This window comes from Macrobrachium nipponense, chromosome 8 (assembly GCF_015104395.2).
Source record: "Macrobrachium nipponense isolate FS-2020 chromosome 8, ASM1510439v2, whole genome shotgun sequence".
Classification (NCBI taxonomy): domain Eukaryota; kingdom Metazoa; phylum Arthropoda; class Malacostraca; order Decapoda; family Palaemonidae; genus Macrobrachium; species Macrobrachium nipponense.
The window spans coordinates 10,205,334-10,212,771 of NC_087203.1; positions in this window are offsets into that span (position 1 = coordinate 10,205,334).

The following is a 7,438-nucleotide window of genomic DNA, read 5'->3' on the forward strand; positions in this document are numbered from 1 at the left end:
TCCTCCATTTGGTTAATAACCACATCCACATATTCCCTCTTATTTCTCTGATAGCCATATGTTAATAAAAAAACACCACTCCAGGAATAAAGAATAATCACCTCTATTTCGGCAAATAAAAAATATTTACCCCTATTTCCCCAATACTCCATGTGGAATAAAACAAGGCTCCAAAAAATATATCTCCAAAAAAATGTGCACTCAAAGCATTTAACTCACACACTCACAAATATTGCCCCATATATCTCCAAATATGTCTCCATTTGCAACAAAGATGACTGCAAAATAATTGAACTAAACTAGCGCTCGTCACCGTTGGCAAATATCAAATGGCCAAAAATATCCATATATAATTATATCTCAAATTATAACTCAAAATAATATATCTCAATTCTCCAAGAATAACTCAATGTTATAGTAAAAACTATAAATTCTCTCCATTTAGCGTAACTGCTAAAAAAGGGCAAAAACTCGGCAAGTAAAACTGTCTATAGAATTCTAGAAACAATCACCAATGTGGCCACAACTCATTATAACAGAACTCCAAATTCAAAGTGTCTTAGCCAAGACTTCTCCATATGCACTACGACATAGGCCACTAGAAAACTTAACCAAGTTTCCTATCTCTCACAAAGTTGTCACAAATACAACAAAGGTATTGTGCAAGAAAACTTACAATTTCTGGAACGCAAATATCCAGAAAAAAAAATGTAGTGCCATTACGTATGCATTTAAAAAAGTGCAAAAAATTTTCCCATATATTTCTCTACAGCATCAAATAGCTGAAACACAACACGTTCCCGAACAATGACTCTAAGTCACGAACTGAGACATAAAAAAAAAAAATATTCACAACTGGAGAGAAAAAATATATTCAAATTCACCCATGACAAAAAAACTTGTGTCAGCGATGGCTAACTTCCAAAAAGGAGAAAAGAAAAATCAATGGCACTGTTAACTATCTCTTGTGACTCGCGTATGTCAAGCAATTATCTGCTGAACTCATAAAAAAAGGGGAAACAAAAAAAAAACTAATGTATTGTTAGTTCCTCCCAAATTCAAAAAAGATCTCACCACCCTTGATAGCATTACAGCACCCACGTAATAATATAAAAAAATCAGTATCAGAATATCACTATCAGCAAAATCACCAAAATTGGTATCAAAATCACCAGTATTAGTATAAAAAACATCACCAATGTTAATGCTTATCAATTCACCAAAAAACTCGGCACAAAATTCACCAAAAGTTCAGCAAGATTCAACAATTCACCAAGATTCAACCAGACTCATCAAGATTCAGCAAAACTCATCGCTCATGAATAACTGAAATATTCTCCAAAGTTACAAAAATTCAACAAACAATTAACCCCAAGATTTCTCCCATTAATTCATCGTAATAATTCTCCATAAATAATTATCTGTAATATTATAAAATAATCTCATATGAAATATCTCAAATCTCTCGTAAAACAAATCTCCCGTAATGATAATTATACTTAAGCAACCCTCCTGTGACACATCTCATATAATAATAATAATTATTAATAATAATAATAACTCTCCATAGTAATAATTCTCTTGCAAAGATCTCAAGTAAGGGTGAAATTCAAATAGCATACACCAGTAATGCTGAACCCACACAACCAACACTAGATACAACAACAATCATCGGCATTAGGCATTACCATTCACCACCAATCACCGGCATTTCAAAGTAATCCCTCCAACACAATTAAAAAAAAATAATAATAATCTGTGTATCCCTTTATATTTGTGTCTTCCAAAGAATAAGGAAAGCATACAGCATATCCCATGCATGTTATTTACTTTTCTCTTCATTAACGAGAAAGAAAAATCTCTTTCTAAAGAAAAGACTCTGCGGGCATTTCACTTCATCAACTAATCAATCAGCTGATGTCCTGGCATTGAAAAATCACTTTCAAGGGCAAATTCGTCTCTCAACACCCCGACAAAGAGAAAGAAAAAAAAAATAGTAGTTCACCCCCACTGAGTATTGAAACACCCCTCAGTCAAGCGACAGAACACCCCCCTTGAACGGTGTCTGAGGACCCCCCGAGGTATACACTAGTATCCTCCCCTTGCAATACCCCCTTAGGCAGGCAGTACCCGCCGTGCAATGCGCCTCTCTGTGCCGGTTAGCAGAAATGTGCTGAGCCCGTAAAATTCAGTGGCCGCTTTGTCTCCAAGCGAAATATGCTATCCAAGCACAGTTCGCATGCATGAAAAACATCTTTATACACCCTTATGTTAAACAAAGACGAATGCGTCTATTCTAATAAAGAAAACACGTCACTTTCTGCTACTATGGGGAAAGAAAAAAAATTTGACATCTTAAACCAGTCTCAAAAAAGCCCCAAGGATTAAAAAAAAACACACCGTAACACTTACATGTTCAAAATAAGAGAAAACCACCCCGGAATCTGCGTAAAATACGTGAATCTCGTCAGCACAACGCAAACGCGCTCGGCGAGAAGGCACCTGACAATCACTCACACACAAACCGGACTGAGTTACTCACGCCCTGGGGGATTCTCGGTACGGGCAAATTTGATGACTCTAACACAATTTCTTTCCTCAGCCCACATCCCATGGATGGATATTTCTCTACCCCTTTCACTTAGCAACTGAAATCTAACAATCCCCTCCATATTTAACTGGTCACCTATCTCTTCATTAGCGTACCTAGGCATAAAAAAACCTTTTATACTGCTTTTTGCCCTCTGCCACCACCTGTAACGAGGATATGAACCTCGTTATTCATTTGGTAAACATGTAACTCCAAGTGTCAGGCAAACCAACACACAATCTCTCTCTCTCTCTAAGCAACCAGCGGCTCGCGACTTTTCTTTCTTCTCCTCTTTCTCTCTCTCTTCTTTTCTCTCTCTCTCTCTCTCGTCTCTCTCTCTCTCTCTCACCTCTTTCTCTCCATTCTGTCAGGTAATCAAAATAAGAGAGTTGCATTATAAAAATACATTTATTTAACAACGAAAAGACAATAAATCAATCAAGTCTCACAGACTAAGCTAACTCAGTTACCCTACTATTAAAATGTCTGAAGTGTAATTAATCACACCAAATGTCTATTCTCCCATCGGGACTCCCTCGATCCCATTAGGACTCTCGGTCCCCACATAGTTCCGCCAGAACCGTCTGTTTCAAAGGCACGAGAAACCACTCATAAGTACACCATAAGTTTTAACAACAAAGATTAAAGATTGGATATTCTCATAGATGTTAAACAGACAACAAGCCACTCTTTGGCTAAAATAGTATAAGACTCACCCAAGCAGCTGGAATATTTCACACACTATATAATAAAGAAACTTTCGCTGAGCTTCCCCGACACTTGTCTTTCTTCCAAAGACGTCTCTATCCAAATCCACCATAGACTTGGGTAGGGGTATATAGGGCTGTTGCCTTGTATAATAAGGCGCCCTATGAGGTAATGTTAGACTTGCGATAAACTTACACTAAGTCGGTTGGTATTGCACTTCCATATTCAATGGAGTGTCTTGGGGTTTCTAGATCACTTATGAAGTCGGTATTATCTTCTTGGTTATGACGATGATGTGTTAAACTCATGATGATTCGGTGAGGAGGTGAGGATCTAGTAGAAACCACAAAGTACAAAAATACTTATATTCTCTGAATTTACATGGTGAAGATCAGGTATGATTGTACAAGTCTTCTAATGACGATAGCTTGATCGCTTCTGCCAATGATGATGGCTAATTCTATTCTCTCTACATGATAAAGCTTAAGTAAAGAGGTACAGGTTTTCTAATGACGATAGCTAACTCTATTCTACTTCTACTACCATCTCGGTTACCAGTCATAAAGGAACAGACAGTAGCTCGAACATATGAACATACAATCAGATGACATAGTTACATACGAACACACAATCAAATGAGACACGCTACAGATCACGTATGCCGTTTGAATTATAGGCCACGGTGTTTGTCTCAAGCAGGAAGCTTGGTCTAAAGTTTATAAACAATTGAATGACTACAGGTGACGGCATGTCAACTTAGCCTACATACTTATTGTATACTCCATCTTTAGCGTCTCTAGTCTGATCACATTCCTGCAAGCAATCTGGTTGACCTCTTCAGTTTTAGTCTTTTATATATATGGACTAACATTCCATATTTTTATTATGTAAACACTTACATTAGCTCGGTCAGCTACCAAAACCAACTACTGAATATTACTCAAACTTGACTTGCATTTGACTTATAGGAGTGTGATACAGACACTATGTGAATATATATCGATAATAGAAAATACTTATAAGTAAAAAAAATTCATGGTGTACACAAATATAGATTCAAGTAATAAAATATTAGACATAATATGCATATAATATTCGTAAATAATAGTGATCACGTGATATATACTTATACAGTTTTTCACTTCATCTCATTAAGATACATATGCTACAGAAATTACTAATGTACACTGATAATCGCATAGAATGAAGATTAACATGATAAAAATCATATTTTAACTGATAAAAATTTCATAAATGAATTGTTAAAAATTATTATTGTTTATGCTGATTGATTCGTTGATTTTTATGCTAACTGTTATATATCTGATTCATTAATCCATATACTAACTCATATATAACTGCAGATATTGGTAAGATAAAAGGTAACAGATTGATTATAGGCTACCTGATTTGTTTATACATATGTATATGGATTCATATAATTATGATTAATATATGTGCACTTTAAATAGATTCCTATTGCGTACACGCAAAGATATATTTAGATTCTGTTATTTATGATCATTTATATATAGGATACATGATACTTTATATATAGGATACATGACCGAGGTTATACTACCACACATTTAACTAGCGTTTGAACAACTTTTCGTCCATTACACAGTTCCAGACAACCACCTATAGCCAAATGAAATGGCCAATTTCACATGATTAAAACAAGGGGAAAATTTGCCTGGGCGGGTCCAACGTTCTATTTTGCGCTCATACTTGTTCTCTGCATCCTAAGTCACGTGAATGCGTTCGCGATGAATAAAATCATCCCCAGCACGAGTCCTTCGCCAGCAAAGTAGAGTTGAATATCCTTCGGGTCGTAATTGTCGGAAGTATGTCCCTTTTGTAGTTAATTTCCGACAGCCGCCGGAGCATTCCGCATTAAAACGAGATTAACGTCGGGATACGGGTGTCGGTCGAAGAAGTCCAAGAAATTCCTTTCACATTGTAGGCGGTTGTTACTTGACTGTAGTTGTCCGCTGCGATGAACGATTTTTTGAAGTTGCGATGTGAAACTCTCGTACTGCAGGATACTGTAAACAGGTTCCATTAATCAGCCTTCAAGTGAAATTATACTTGTCACGAGGGCAAAGTAAATTCAGACGACATCCAAATACAGGGGGGGAGAAAGCCATTTTGAACCAGACTTAACCCACATGAATTCGCTGATATTTGTGGAATTCAAAAGAGTCAGCTGTACAAACTTTTTTATCCATGGCATTAACAATGAGTGAACCTATCCAGGTCTCTGATGACTGTAAAAATATCCATAATTATAAAAAATAAACAGATATCAATACGAATCACAATAAAAATTCGATACTACTGGTAGTAAGTTACTAGACAAAGAAGTGGAAAACGGAGCTATTTGTAAGATTGCCAGGCAACATAAGAGTCAAAGAGAAGATTAATCATGATTCTGTATTTCTCTATGCTAACTGAAATTAAGTTGTGATAAAATCTGATCCTATGTGCCCTAACAAAAGTTTCATATTCAATTTTCTCGTGCGCATCCTCTGAGGTTAATTTTTAAACTTTATTAATAGGCTAGAGATGCAACGAAAGAACCCACTATGTAACTAATTTCTATATAAACTTTGGGATTTTTTTTTTTTTTTTTTTTTAAGAAAATGTGACATTTTCCCAAGTAAATTTTTCATATCCATGTCTTGATACTTCTAAATGTCCGTTTACCAAAGTCATAACTGATTTATTGACTCTAATTGTCTATGAGGTTCAGAAAAAATTAATTCATTTTATTGTTATAGAAATTCTGTTTGCTTATTTTGTTTTATTCATTTTAAAACGATTGCAATCCTTAACTAATTGCATTGCACACACGGATAAGAATAGGTTATGGCATGTCCTGTCATCGTGACCTATGAACCACATGTGAAGTTCATGAGCTAAGCATTCCTTTCTCCAGTCAATCTGCTTCGCAAGCGGTTTATTGAGGTTATAAAGAACAATGATTAGTCGGCAAACGCTACAGGCATCTTCTAGACTGATGACGTCGTCACCAGCTTAAGAGTTACGTTACTTGCTGTAAAAGAAACGACTTTGTATAAATTTTTTTGTTTTTTTGTTTTTTAATAGTCGACCCACACAAAAAGAATGTATGAAAAAAAAAACAGTACCAAAATTGAACAATATATTAGTTTCATGTTGGAAATCTGCATGATTGTAATTATGTTTAATTAAATATTCCTTATTCAAATTAATGAAAAAAGGTTTCCATACAAATTTTATATATACTATTTGCCCTGTATAAGATTATTCGCATAGATATACATTTTCACTTCTAGACTTCCTGACTTTAAAATCTCTTTTATTTTATTTTATTTTATTTATTTATTATTATTATTTTTTTTTTTTTTTCATTGACTACGAATATAAATCACCGGGACAGACAATATGTCAGTAGGTTTTGATATGTGTTTGAACTTTTAGCTTATTTGTCATTACTAAAGCGTTAAGTTAGAGTTCAAATCTTTACGCATATATATTTGGATATTTAATTAACCTATGGTTACGTTTTTGCTTATTGATTTTATCGTGATTCCTTTTTTATTATAATTTGTAACCCTTCCGACTTCTTACGGAGTGTATTATACTCCACTTGTATCCAGATTTATTTTATTTTTGATATATATGTTTTATATATATATTTTTTTAATCGATATTTGAGAAATATAAGGGTTGGCTTGAATATGTGGAAAAGTGTTCTAGCGGCGTATCGTATAAGGCTACTTGCGGTATCAATTCTAGATATGAATGATAAAGGTATTTAAAACCGCGAGAACCGCTATAATCCAGTTCGGATCCAATATCACGAGTTGTAACTCGTAAGACATTGACACTTTCTTATTTATCTCTTATTCTACCAAACCGATTGACTCTGGGCGATAAAATATATTATTAGGTTTCTTAATGGATAGGAATTGACACAACGTGTTAAGGAGATTATTATTGGTTTACGTCACCCGAGTCACAGATTATTATGTGTTGAATTCCATGTTTACTGATTTAGCACTCATAAATATTCCTAATGCACTCAATTGCGGTGTTTGTTTTTAGTGCTATTAATTCTATATAACGTGTCAAGGAACTATTAACACTAACAAG